At 35.5% G+C, this 15,504-nt stretch overlaps 1 long non-coding RNA gene across 1 annotated transcript in view; it reads left to right on the top strand.

Annotated features, from left to right (window-relative positions):
* Positions 1-15,504, top strand: part of LOC140848009 (uncharacterized) — a 102,563-nt gene that overhangs the window by 75,760 nt on the left and 11,299 nt on the right. Inside the window, exon 3 of the long non-coding RNA XR_012128437.1 lies at positions 3,799-3,871. This is a non-coding gene — a long non-coding RNA (uncharacterized lncRNA). The remainder of the gene's footprint in view (positions 1-3,798; positions 3,872-15,504) is intronic.

Raw genomic sequence — 15,504 nt, 5'->3', positions numbered from 1 at the left:
CATGCCGCCATCTTGGCTCCGCCTCGTTTGATTTTTATACTTGATTTATATGTTGTTCCCACATTTCTCCCTTTATTACTATTATTATTTTTATTTTTAATAAAATGCTGAAGTGGTAAGTAGATGCAAGATAAAGGTAGAAAACATAGTTTAGTGCTGTAAGAGGGCAAATGTAGATGATCAGGTGTGTGCCTATGGACTAAGTATTAATCCATGCTAGACAAGGCCAAAAAAACATCCACGGATGCAGAAGATTTCTCTCAAAGCAGGGGGGGTGAGGTTCTGAGCCTCACCTCTGTTGATCCCCAATTTCTCACCTGATGGCCCCCCTGCGACTGTGCCTGTCTTAGGTTGTTCCTCCCTTGAGGAATCTTACCCGTCTCTGGCTAACCAGTCATCTTCTGGGGCCATACAGGGAAATGTAAAGTTGGTAAGTGAGAGAGAAGCCATATTGTTTGCAAAGGTTAGCTTTTTACTTCTTTGCAGATTTATGCCCTGTGGCTTCTATGCCCAGCACTTGTCTCGAGGTATCTTTACCACCTGGAGGGATTATGATGCTCGGTAACTTCGATATGAGGCACGAATTCTATTTAAGGGTTGTAATTAGGAAGGAAGAAGAAAAGCTATAGAGTAGCATATGGAAGAAAACATGGGAGGATTGATTATTTCTTTGCCATATCTTCTTGTAGAGTACCTTAAGTATGTATAGGTTTTAAACTACTAACTAATTTGCGCACACATATAAACATAATAGGAATACAGTGACATAAACAAAGCAAATCTATAATTACCATCCATCTCCAGTGAAGCCAAGAAAACCATTTAGGCACCCTAGGCATTTGTGAAAATTTGTCTATGATATGATGGATATTGTCCAACTGTACTTGAACAGTCTGAGAGAAATCAGACAAATTGAAGCAGCCCATTTCTGGGATCTGTTCACATCCCATATGTTCTTTTAACCGTAGATAGTCTATAGTCATAAGATTTTGGAGTGCTACAACTTGCACCCCTCCCAACTCCTGGTTGAGTTCCAACAGTACAGATCCGGTCAAATTCGTTGTCTCACTGTATGCACATGCCAGCCTAGACATCTCCCTCCTCATTCCTATGGCAAGTCCAGGAGACGGTGGGCTGGATGCAGCCACAACCGCAGCATCGTCCGGATCCCTGTGGAGGCTTTTTGATGATCATCCCCCGGCACAAGTCCTCCAGAGAGTGCTGATGCCGGAAGCTCCTCCTCATATCGTATCTTAGTTCATTTTCTGGGTATCCAAGCTAGACCTTGATCTTCTGCATAGAAACAAACAGACCCTTTGCCCACACTTTGACATGCCCTCTATACCACTGTGCAGAACTCATTGGAGGTCAGCACACAGGAACTGCTTTTTTTTTTTTTATTAAGAGAAAGGAATATTATCAGAAAAGAGTACCTCCATAGCTGATCATCTGACACCCTTTAAGTGATCAACATTAAGGATATTTAAAGCATGCGTTGATCTTTGATTTACCAATAGTTTTATCCTATCAAGGAGTAATCCCCCTTTTCTTTCTTTCTTTCTTTCTTTTTTTTTTCTGTTCTTTAATCTACACTTACATGAAGAATACTATGTTTACTATGCTCTCCCCTATATTAGGTCCTCCCTAACAACCACATTACGGTTACTGTCCATCAGCTTTGCAAAATGTTGTAGAATCACTACTTGTCCTATCTGTGTTGTGCAGCCCACCCTCCCCTTTCTCCCTCCCCCCCATGCATGCTAATCTGAATACCCCTCTTCTTCTTCCCCCACCTTATCCCTCCCTGCCCACCCATCCTCCCCAGTTCCTTTCCCTCTGGTACCTGTTAGTCCATTTTTGGGTTCTGTAATTCCACTGCTGTTTTGTTCCTTCAGTTTTTCCTTTGTTCTTATACTCCTCAGATGAGTGAAATCATTTGGTATTTCTCTTTCTCTGCTTGGCTTATTTCACTGAGCATAATACTCTCCAGCTCCATCCATGTTGCTGCAAATGGTTGGACTTTTCCACTTCTTATGGCTGAGTAGTATTCCATTGTGTATATGTACCACATCTTCTTTATCCATTCATCTACCGATGGACATTTGAGTTGCTTCCAATTCTTGGCTCTTGTAAATAGTGCTGCGATAAACATAGGGGTGCATCTGTCTTTCTCAAACTTGATTGCTGCGTTCTTAGGGTAAATTCCTAGGAGTGGAATTCCTGGGTCAAATGGTAGAACTGTTTTGAGCATTTTGATGCACCTCCATACTGCTTTCCACAATGGTTGAACTAATTTACATTCCCACCAGCAGTGTAGGAGGGTTCCCCTTTCTCCACAGCCTCGCCAACATTTGTTGTTGTTTGTCTTTTGGATGGCAGCTATCCTTACTGGTGTGAGGTGATACCTCATTGTAGTTTTAATTTGCATTTCTCTGATAATTAGCGATGTGGAGCATCTTTTCATGTGTCTCTTGGCCATCTGTATTTCTTTTTTAGAGAACTGTCTGTTCAGTTCCTCTGCCCATTTTTTAATTGGGTTATTTGTTTTTTGTTTGTTGAGGCGTGTGAGCTCTTTATGTATTCTGGACGTCAAGCCTTTATCGGATCTGTCATTTTCAAATATATTCTCCCATACTGTAGGATTCCTTTTTGTTCTATTGATGGTGTCTTTCGCTGTACAGAAGCTTTCAGCTTAATGTAGTCCCATTTGCTCATTTTTGCTGTTGTTTTCCTTGCCTCGGGAGATATGTTCAAGAAGAGGTCACTCATGTTTATGTCTAAGAGGTTTTTGCCTATGTTTTTTTCCAAGAGTTTAATGGTTTCGTGACTTACATTCAGGTCTTTGATCCATTTTGAGTTTACCTTTGTATATGGGGTTAGACAATGGTCCAGTTTCATTCTCCTACATGTAGCTGTCCAGTTTTGCCAGCACCATCTGTTGAAGAGACTGTCATTTTGCCATTGTATGTCCATGGCTCCTTTATCAAATGTTAATTGACCATATATGTTTGGGTTAATTTCTGGAGTCTCTAATCTGTTCCACTGGTCTGTGGCTCTGTTCTTGTGCCAGTACCAAATGGCAACAAACTACTTTTAGAAGAGGTGACATCTTAGCAGGGAAAATGATTTCCCTTTCTTACAACTTTTCAAAGTGAATTCCACATGAATTATTAATGTTCTATTTAAGATTTTTGTTTTGTTCTTTTAAAACCTAGTATGTTCATAGGGGCATTAGTGTATAAGAAATATTCTAAGATATGTTGAAATGGGGTTGGAGCGGGGCGAAATAAGTGAAGGTGATAAAGAGGTACATAATACAAATTATAAAGTAAATTAGTCTTAGGAATGGAAGTACAACATAGAATATATAACCAATGATGTTGTAATATCTTGGTATGGTAATGGGGAACTACATTTACTGTGGTGAGCATCTAGTAGTGTATATAATTATTGAGTCACTATGTTGTACATCTGAAACCAATATAACATTGTATATCAACTCTATTCCAATAATAAAAAAGAGACATGGAAAATTATGTTTGGTTTCTAAAAACTATCTGAAAAGAATATTTTTATGGAAATGAGTATTTTTGTTTTATAGTCTGTGATTATATAATTCAAGGAACATGAAATGTCTTGAAATAATAAGAAATAAGGAGTGTTTCTAATTCTTTTGTTCTTCTATGGCCTCAGTAAAAGTTCAGAGATGTCTTTATTATAGGCTCTGCATATTTTCTTAACATTTCATAAGTATTTTATGTTTTGATTCACATTATAAATACCGTCTTTTTTTTTTAGATTCTGCCATCTTTACTTTGTAAAGAAAGATACTTGAAAAGTCTACCACTTCTCCAACTCTGGAACTGTGCAGGTAAGCAGCTAAATGATTAGAGGATTTCACTATACTTGAGCAGAATGCTTCATTTGTTTTTAATAGCATGTGGTGTGTACCCAGGTTTTTCATACACTTACTGGGCACCCATACAGCAGGTCATATGCTGGCCTGTCTGTTGGGCTGATGAGGGCGTACACGTATGATATTGACATTGAAAGGCAAATTTTTACCAACTTGGGCATTGGCTATAATAAAGCTAAGATACTTGATTTCTTTGATTAAAATATAAGGAAGGCTCTGTGGAGCTGCTGGATTTTGAGGTTGGTCAAAAGAAACTGATAGATTTCAATGATGATGAAATGTGTTGAGAAAAGGCAGAGAAAGGAAGAGGAGGCAGAGGGGAGAAAGTGGGGAAGGAAATGAGAGACAATAATGGAGCATATGATTGTGAGTAATTAAGGAGACACAGGCTAGAAACAGAAATATTTTTACGTGGTCTAAATTATACCTTATGGCTTAGAAAAAAAATAGGATTCTTGTGTCAACCTAGGGCCAGTGACAGAGAGTATGTTCAGTACTGTGTTTTGGAGGATTTTGAGACTAAATCTGGGCTCCAGGGCAACAAATGCTGTGATGTCAAAGTTGGGTTGTAGCGGGATGCGTGTTGACTTTGCCACATGTTACTCTCCATAACTTCTAGGAATGGTTTGGCAGTTGTAAGCAAATTCCCTGCAGATAAAGCAAATCATGGGCCTTCAGAGGAAGTAAAAGGTGTTTCATAAAGAGGAAAGCTAAGTTGGCCACATGACAGAGAAAAATTTTCCCTATGTTACTATTTTGTCTACATAAATAAATTTTAATACTGGTGGTATTTGTTGGTAGTCTAATCAGTATGGCCTCTCAGATCCTGTTCTTCTCAAGAGGTTATACCCTCTCGTGGGAAGAGTGCTTTATCGTCCCCCTCCATCTCTCAGGCCTGTTTTGCAGCAGAGCACCGCCAGGAGTGGCATGTGTGGGGCATGCCCCAGGGTGAGGTGGGCAGGGGGTGGCGTGGGAGCAGAGAGTTAGGGCTGTTTAAATTCACTTGCTTTTCAGGGCTTGCCCTAGTTGTAGATCTCTGAAATAGGAGTTTTCTCCTTCACAGTAGATGAACCTAACTTGGTGGTGTTTTCCTTTGTTAAAATCTGAAAGTTAGACTCCTATATTTTCTTTTGAGTTCAGATTTACTGATTGAGAAGAACATCTAACATCTATGAGACTGCCTAGGAATTGATCCCATAACTCAAGGTCTGAATGTTTGGTAAGAATCTACATAGAAATGAGACCATTTTCAAATTCATATTTTCAGGAAAATTATTTCCCTTTCACATAATTTTTTAAAGCAATTGCTGCATGAATTCTTAATGTTATATTTAAGATTTTTGTTCTTTTAACATATAGTTTCTTCATAGTGAAATTAGTATATAGAAGATATTCTAAGATATGTTGAAATGGGGAGTGGAAGACTGGGTAAAATAAATGAAGGGGATAAAGAGGTACAAACAGTGAATTGTAAAGTAAATTAGTCATAGGAATGGAAGTACAACATAGAGAATATAGCCAATAATATTGTAATATATTGGGATGTAACGGGATAATTATACGTACTGTGGCAAGCATCTAGTAGTGTATATAATTATTGAGTCACTATGTTATACATCTGAAACCAATACAACATTGCATATCAACTTTATTCCAATAAAAGAGGAAAGATAAAAAGAAAAAAATGGAAAATTATGATTGGTTTTTTCTTCTAAAAACTGTATCTGATAAGAATATTTTTAAGGAAATATTTTTCAGTTTGTTTTACATTATATGTCAGTCTCTGTCATTATATAATTGAAGAGAGGAGTACATAGTTGGCTCCCAGTAAATTATTTTTTCAGTGGATAAAGAGTGAATTGGCTTTGTCACTAGCATTAGCCACCCAAATGTTGGAACTTTTCTAGTATTTCCATCACAGCTGAGTTGTTTTTTCTTTCTTTCCTTTCTTGATCCCCATGCTGGAGAATATGAGCTCACAGTAGCAGTGAGAAAATATGGCTGACACATTGCCATGGAGCTGAGAAGGTCGTTAAGACTTTATGCTTGCTTGGGGTGGCCCCAGGTGACAACTAATGGGACATGCTTAGCTTGAATATTAAGGCTACATGGGAAACTTATAGAATACATACTCTTATTACAGTCAAGACTTGGAGAGAGACTCAGGGAGGGTGATTACTTGTTCTGTATTGGCATTGTTAGAATCAACAGGTGGTTTAAAAATTAAATATAATATTTGTATCATGTATCCTAATATAATTGAAACTTTGATGTCTAAAAAGTTTATCCAGGACAGAGAGTAAGGAAAAATGGTGGCACAGTCTTGATTTTTCTGTATAATCTCGGTGACAATATAATTTATCACACAAAACAGGATACTTCTGAGATTCAAAGATTACTATTAATAATTATGCCTTGAAAACAGGTGTAAGCGTAGACTTTCCCAGACAAAGGAGAATGTATGGTCACCCTGTATGTTACAGATTGTTCTCAGACTGTTGGGAAAAGAAAGAAGAGATTTGGCTATTTCTTCCACATCTCCAAGGACTACAAAGGGTTACTTGTGGTTAAGACCCTGGACATTTTTCAGTAATAATTTTAAAAAATGTATTTATAACAGTGGTACCCTAATGTTTTGAGGTCAGGATCACTTTATTAAAAAAAATTTTTTTATTAAGGCATTATTGATATACACTCTTATGAAGGTTTCTCATGAAAAAACAATGTGGTTACTACATTTACCCATATTATCAAGTCCCCACCCATCCCCCAATGCAGTCACTCTCCATCAGTGTAGTAAGATGCCACAGATTCACTCTTTGCCTTCTCTGTGCTACACTGTTTTCCCCGTGATCCCCCACACCATGTGTACTAAACATAATACCCCTCAATCCCCATCGACCTCCCTCCTCACCTCTCTTCTCACACCCCTCCCCTTTGGTAACTGCTAGTCCCTTCTTGGAGTCTGTGAGTCTGCTGCTGTTTTGTTCCTTCCATTTTGCTCCGTTGTTATACTCCATCCACAAATAAGGGAAATCATTTGGCACTTGTCTTTCTCCGCCTGGCTTATTTCACTGAGCATAATATTCTCCAGCTGCATCCATGTTGTTGCAAATGGTAAGATTTGTTTCTTTCTTATGGCTGAATAGTATTCCATTGTGTATATGTACCACCTCTTCTTTATCCATTCATCTACTGATGGACACTTAAGTTGCTTCCATATCTTGGGTGTTGTAAATAGTGCTGCAATAAACATAGGGGTGCATATGTCTTTTTGAATCTGAGAACTTCTATTCTTTGGGTAAATTCCAAGGAGTGGGATACATGGGTCAAATGGTATTTCTATTTTTAATTTTTTGAGCAACCTCTATATTGCTTTCCACAATGGTAGAACTAGCTTACATTCCCACCAGCAGTGTAGGAGGGTTCCCCTTTCTCTGCACCCTCACGAGCATTTGTTTTTCTTAGTCTTTTCGACGTTGGCCATCCTTACTGGTGTGAGGTGATATCTCATTGAGGTTTTAAATTACATTTCCCTGATGATTAGCAATGTGGAGCATCTTTTCATGTGTCTGTTGGCCATCTGAATTTCTTCTTTGGAAATCTGTTCATATCCTCTGCCCACTTTTTAAATGGGGTTATTTGCTGTTTGGGTGTTGAGGTGCGTGAGCTCTTTATATATTTTGGATGTTAACCCCTTGTCGGATATGTCATTCTCAAATATATTCTCCCATACAGTAGGATGCCTTTTTGTACTGCTGATGATACCCTTTGCTGTACAGAAGCTTTTTAGTTTGATGTAGTCCCACTCATTCCTATATTCTTTTGTTTCCCTTGCCCAAGGAGATATATTCAGGAATGAGTTGCTGATGTTTATATTCAGGAGATTTTTGCCTATGTGGTCTTCTAAGAGTTTTGTTTTATAGTTTCATGGCTTACATTCAGGTCTTTGATCCATTTTGAGTTTACTTTTGTGTATGGGGTTAAAGAATAATCCAGTTTTATTCTCTTACATGTAGCTATCCAGTTTTGCCAACACCAGCTGTTGAAGAGGCTCTCATTTCCCCATTGTATGTCCATGGCTCCTTTATTGAATGTTAATTGATCATATATGGTTGGGTTTATATCTGGGCTCTCTAGTCTGTTCCATTGGTCTTTGGTTCTGTTCTTGTGCTAGTACCAAATTGTCTTGATTACTGTGGCCTTGTAGTAGAGCTTGAAGTTGGGGTGCATGATCCCCCCTGCTTTATTCTTCCTTCTCAGGACTGCTTTGGCTATTTGGGGTCTTTTGTGGTTCCATATGAATTTTAGAGCAATTTGCTTTAGTTCATTGAAGAATTCTCTAGGTATTTTGATAGAGATTGCATTGAATCGGTAGATTGCTTTAGGCAGGATTGCCATTTTGACAATATTAATTCTTCCTATTCATGAGCATGGGATGTGTTTCCATTTATTGGTATCTTCTTTAATGTCTCTTGTGAGAGTCTTGTAGTTTTCAGAGTATAGGTCTTTCACTTCCTGGGTTAGGTTTATTCCTAGGTATTTTATTCTTTTTGACACAATTGTGAAAGGAATTGGTTTCCTTATTTCTCTTTCTGCTAGTTCATCGTTAGTGTATAGGAATGCAATAGATTTAAGTGTATTAATTTTGTATTCCACAACTTTGCTGAATTCAGATATTAGATCTAGTAGTTTTGGAGTGGATTCTTTAGGGTTTTTTTATGTACAATATCATGTCATCTGCAAACAGGGAAAGTTTAACTTCTTCCTTGCCAATCTGGATGCCTTTTATTTCTTTGTGTTTTCTGATTGCCATGGCTAGGACCTCCAAAACTATCTTGAGTAAGTGTGGGGAGAGTGGACATTCATGTCTTGTTCCTGATCTTAAAGGAAAAACTTTCAGCTTCTTGCTATTAAGTATAATGTTGGCTGTGGGTTTGTCATATATGGCCTTTATTATGGTGAGGTACTTGCCCTCTATACCCATTTTGTTGAGAGTTTTTATCATGAATGGATGTTGAATTTTGTCAGATGCTTTTTCCACATGTACGGACATGATTATGTGGTTTTTGTCCTTCTTTTTGTTGATATGGTAGATGGTGTTGATGGAGTTTTGATTGTTGTACCATCCTTGCATCCCCGGAGTAAATCCTACTTGATCATGACGGATGACCTTTTTGATGTATTTTTGAATTCAGTTTGCTAGTATTTTGTTGAATATTTTTGCATCTATGTTCATCAGGGATACTGGTCTGTAATTTTCTTTTCTTTTTTGGTTCTGCCTGGTTTTGGTATTAGAGTGATGCTGGCCTCATAGAATGAGTTTGCAAGTATTCCCTCTTCTTCTACTTTTTGGAAAACTTTAAGGAGGATGGGTATTGGGTCTTCACTAAATGTTTGATAAAATTCAGCAGTCAAGCCATCTGGTCCAGGAGTTTTGTTCTTAGGTAGTTTTTTTGATTACCAATTCAATTACAGTGCTGGTAATTGGTGTGCTCAGATTTTATGTTTCTTTTTGGATCAGCCTTGGGAGGTTGTAACTCACTTAGTATGCTATTACAAACCCAATCTAAAGGTTCTTTTTTTCTCCTCCTTTTTCTTCCTCCTCCATTGTTTATATATTGGGTATCATATTGTGTACTCTTTGTCTATCCTTTGATTGAGTTGGGTGGTATTTGATTTAATTTTGCATTTGCAGAGTAATTAACTGTTCTTCTTTCTTTACTGTGGTTTTATTACCTCTGTTGACAGCTGTTAAACCTTAGGTACACTTCCATCTATAGCAGTCACCCCAAAATACACTGTAGAGATGGTTTGTGGGAAGTAAATTCTCTCAGCTTTTGCTTTTCTGGAAATTGTTTAATCCCTCCTTCAAGTTTAAATGATAGTCTTTTCAGGTAAAGTATTCTTAGTTCCAGGCCCTTCTACTTCATTGCATTAAATACTTCATGCCACTCCCTTCTGGTTTGTAAGGTTTCTGCTGAGAAGTATGATGATATTCTGCTGGGCTTTCCTTTGTATGGGATCTTATTTCTCTGGCTGCTTTTAGTAGTCTTTCCTTATCCTTCTAGGATTGCCTAGAAGAAATGGATAAATTTCTAGAAACACAACACCTACCAATATGCACTCATGAAGGAATAGCAGATGTGAACAGGCCTGTAACTCATAAGGAGATCCCTATTTGAAAGCTGCAGGAAGGACAAGATGGATACTTTCTTATAGTGAACTTCCAAGTTGTGATCTATCAAGTTTATGTAATGTTGTATGTCTAGTAGCTCCAGTTTCCCAAAAATCTACCTTAGAATATGTATCCTTCCTTCTCACATTGATACCACCTAAAGTACTTCCTAAAATGATTGGGACAATCATAATTATTTCTCTCCCACTTCTCTATCACCAAGCATCACAAAAAATATGTACTAACGTGTCCCTCATTATGAATTTGTATTAGCTATGAGTTACTTTATATAATTTAATTACGTTTCACATAATTACTTCAGCATTATATTGCAGTATATACCATACACTGTTAATATTCACATGTAATTTGTAGCTGTGAGTATGAAGTTCTTGGGAAATTATACAAAAAGTAAATTTCCATTATAAATAATAGCAATTTTGAAAATATAAATAAACAATGGGCTTATTTTAGAATGTTAGAATTTCAAAATGAATTTGACATGGGTCTCTTAGGAGCTGATGTATATTGCTTCAATTTTAAATATTAAAGATTAGATAGTCAACAGTTCAGCACATTATTTCTTTAGAGTCTAAGAGCAAAAATTTTTCTCTTGAAAACTTCCTTTAAGATGAAAAGGTTCATAGTTACCAAGTAATGTAGTTGCAGAATGGGTAAATATATACTGCTTTTAATTGTAAGAAATTGTTTAGAATTCTTTTTATCACCATTATTTTACAGATTACAACTATATATTATCTTCAGTTTTATATATGAAAATAAACATATTTGAGGTCCCAGTTTACCAGTTCATTTAGACACTTAAACTCATTTCAGTGTTCCAACTTAAATAGTTTCTATTATTTTATTTTCCAAATATATCATTTTGAACAATTATATCTAGGTGAATTACATACTAAAGTTGTCACCTTATGATAACCAGTCTACTAGATTTGACTGCTTATTTCTGATATCATAATTCAGTGCCATCAATCATTTTTGTATTATTTCTTTGTAAAATTTTGAAATTTACTCTATAGTACCTTGAAATTTACAATACTATAACATGTGAATCTAAACTATAAAATATTTACATATTAAAAGAAATTTAGAAATTATAGGTATAAGCCTCTTAACCCACTGAAATAACTTACTCTGAATTATACATAAATATTATGTATGTAATATATGTTATATATAATCAGTTATCCTTAATACCTATACATTTGATATTTTTGTAGTACTAATTATAATGATTATGGAAATGATAATGATGTTGGAGATATTTCAATCTTACATTGTATTCTATGTCATTCAAAATATTAGAGATGTTTCACTATCTAACACTTTTAATAAATAAGTTAAATGATACTTCCTGTGGTAAAAGACACATGAGATCTATCATCTTAAACTGTTGTATTGTTACATATAAGCACACGTTCTACAGTGTATCTCTAGAACTTCCTCATCTTGCATAACCAAAATTGCACTACTATTTCCCATGTTCCACTCCCTCTAGCCCCTGGAAACCACCATTCTTGCTTCCGCTTCTACGACCTTGACTACTTTAGATAAATGGAACCATGTAATATCTGTCCTGTGACTGGCTTATTTTACTTGGTATAATGACCTAGAAGTATGCCCATGTTGTTGGAAATGACAGGATTTCCTTCTTTTTCTAAGGCTGAATGATATTCCACTGTATTTATATAACATGATGTTTATCCATTCATCCCTTCATGGACATCTGGGTTGCTTCCACAACGTGGCTACTGTCAGTAATGCTGTATGAACATGAGAGAGCAAATATCTCTTTGAAATCCCGATTTAAATTTTTTGTGATAAATATCCAGAGGTGAGACTGTAGGATAACGTTGTAGGTCTAATTTTTAAATTTTTTGAGGAAACTCCATACTATTTTCCTTACAGTTTGCATCTTTTACATTCTCACCAACAATATACAAGATTTCCAATTTCTCTGCATTCTGGCTAACGCTTGGTACCTTTCATTTTTTATAATAACCATCCTAATGTATGTATGGCTGTATCTCATTGTGGCTTTAATTTGCATTTCCCTGATGATTAGTGATGTTGAACATCTTTTCATATACCTGTTGGACATTAGTATGTCTTCTTGGAGAAATGTCTGTGCAAACCCTTAGCCAATTTGAAAAATAATATTTGTTTTTGTTTGTTTTGCTTTTTGCTATTGAGCTGTAGGAGTACCTTTTATATTTTGAGCAATGATACCTTATCAGGTAGTTGGTTTACAAACACTTTGTCCCATTACTCAGGTTGTCTTTTTACTAAGTTGTCTAAATTTAGTAACATGTCCCTGTATGTAAAATGCTGTGTCTATTTTTCAAAGTCATTGCATTATTTTAATATACAGATTCAGTTCATTGTTTTTCTTGAATAGTAAGTTAACCATATTTCTCTTCTATTATTTTAGTTATCTTCATATGCAACTATGGTTGTTGCATCTCCTTTGTCAATAGTTCCCTAAAATCTATTAATATATTAATTACGGTATTTGAAAGCAAGACAAGCAAAGAACAATGACACGACTTTTCTCAAAGAGGAAAACTTGAAAATGGAGAGACAAAAGATTTTTCAGGAGGTGTATTACATAAATATTTCAAAAGGCAAATTATTAATTTTGATGCAATCTAATACAAATGCCAAATGGTTATTTTTTTATTATTTTGAAAAAGGTTAAAAAATGTTTCTAATACTAGTCTGGAAGAAAATAAAGGAATATTTGTTTAAAAAATAAACGGTAACAGAAATAAGAAAGAACAAGAAACTAGTTACATTTAAATCAAAACAATAACGTTACATATGTAACATTAATATAAAGCAGTTGATTTTAAAAAGAAAGCTATAATCTTAAATTAGAATAACTGTCATAGACAGTGGTATATGTAAAATCTAAGTATTACATAAAGAAAGTGATTGTGCAGAATTGTTTTAAATATCTCACTGGTCCAATCTTTATTTATTTATATTTAATAGTTTTATTTTTAATATTTCAGTTTTTTTCTATATTCACACTGATGTTCCCAATAAGATAAAATATTAACCTCATGTTATCATCTAGTTAGTTTCAGGAAGGGAAAAAAGCTCAATTTCAATTATGTTCAAAAAGTAAGCAATTGTCTTTGATAGACACCCTCCAATGTTTAGCTTTACACATCTTTATTAATTCAAATAAAAATTAAAGATCAACACCATGTTAAAAATTCCATTAATGTAAACTAGACATTTACTTGAGAAATTCAATTTGGGAAATGACTCAGGGGAGGAGGACAGGAGAAATTAAGTAAGGAGGTGCTCCAAGTATCTTTATCTATAATATTCCATTTTATAGACACACACACACACACACACACACACACACACACACACACACACACACACACATCTCCATATCCTGAATATGTTATAAAGTAATATTATTCCTTTGTTATTGGTTGTTGCACTGATATTTTTGTACTATTATTTGCAATTTTTATTTGCAATTTAGGTTAATGTTCTTCAAAATTGTGGCAGGCTGAATAATTGGCTCCCGAAATGTGTCTATGTCCAAAACTCCAAACTTGTATATCTTACCTTACGGGGGAAAAGGAGCTTTGCAGATGTAATTAAGTTAAAGAACTTGAGATGGGGCAATTTCCTAAATTATCCTAGACTCAGTGTAATTAAAAGGACCTCTTTAAGAGACAGGAGGGTCAGAATTAGAGAAGATGAAGTGATGATGGAGGCAGAGTAAATAATGGAAACAAAGGTCAAAGCGAAACAGGGCTATGAGCCAAGAAATGTAGGCAGCCTCTAAAAGCTGGAAAATGCAAGGAAACACTGCATTTTCCCTTCGAGCCTCCAGAAGAAAGGTTGCCTGCTGACCCATTTTAGATTTCTGACTTCTATCAAGTATATGAAAGTATATTTTTGTTGATCTAATACAAAAATGTATGGTAATTTGTTAGAGAGACAGTTGATAACTAATATAAAACTGTGTAAATATTTTTTCACAATTATATACACACTAAAAGTAAACTGTGTACATCCACACATTCATACACACACACACACATACACACACACAAAGTAACTAGTTGACTTGAGTGACCAGATAGGCTTACTTTATTTTGTTTGTGTGTATGTGGGTGTGTACTTTGTAAGTAAGATCAACTGCAACTTCAGGATTTCCCTCTGTATGCCATTCTACAATCTCATCTCCTAGTAGCAGTATATTTTCAAGGAGGGGAAGAATGGGTGGAGGTTTAATGCTTATTCAATAATAAAAAGCATTTTATTTCTCTACTACCTTGGTGAAGAGGATTTCTGGGTTGTTTATGATGATAATTTCCCAACATAAACAATGAATAGTTTCAGTCTCATCCTTTATCTATATTCTTCATAGATGAAGGCCTCGCATACGAAAGAAACCTTGAATCTAGGCCAGCATTTCTAACTAACTTGTTCAGTAGAATGGAGCAGAAGTGATATTCTGGGACTTAACTGGCAAAGTCATAGATACTCTGCTAGGAACTCTGGCATCATAAAAAGTTCAAGCTATGTGAAAACACCCATGGTCAATAGTGCTCTCCGAGCATCCAATTGACATTCAGTATTAACTACCACCTCTCAGATTTCCAACCCAGGCTAGTATAGCTTTAGATCACTGCAGTCACTGCTTCTGTCTAATTACATGTGAATCTTCCATCTGAGTCCACTCCACCACAAAATTGTAGAAAATATTTCTAAATGTTTTTTTCTTTATTGTGTTTTAGTGTCTAGATTTTGGGGTGGTTTGTTACAGATCAATAAGTAGCCAGAATATTGTTAAATTTACAGTATAAATTCCTTCCGAACATTTAAGGAACAAATTATATCCATTCTTTAAAAACTCTTTCAGAAGACAGAAACCGAGGATATACTTCCTAACTCATTCTATGGGCTGATACTGTCATAATACAAAAACAAACAAACATAAAAAGGCCTTCATTACAAAAAATAACACTACAGAACAGTATATCTGAAGAACATTGTACAAAAATCATCAACAAAAGATTAGGAAGTCAAATCCAACAATGCATAAAAAGAATTATACATTTTGACCAACTGGGATTTATCCCAAGTATATAAATCTGATTCAACATTTGAAAATCAATTAAGTTAATGATATCAACATTCTAAAAAAGAAAAACCACATAGATGAAGAAATAGCATATTAACAGATACAGGAAAAGTATTAGACACAATCGAACACCCATTCATAATAAAAACTCTCATAAAGTAGGAATAGAGGGAAACTTTCTCAGCTTGGTAAAGAAAATCTAAAATAAAATCCTACAGCTAGCATTAGACTTAAAAATGAAACAGTTGAAGCTTTCCCATTAAGATTGGG

The sequence above is a fragment of the Manis javanica genome, chromosome 2, assembly GCF_040802235.1.
Source record: "Manis javanica isolate MJ-LG chromosome 2, MJ_LKY, whole genome shotgun sequence".
Lineage (NCBI taxonomy): Eukaryota > Metazoa > Chordata > Mammalia > Pholidota > Manidae > Manis > Manis javanica.
Note: the sequence above shows the minus strand (reverse complement) of the source record. Positions and strands in the feature narration are given on the sequence as shown.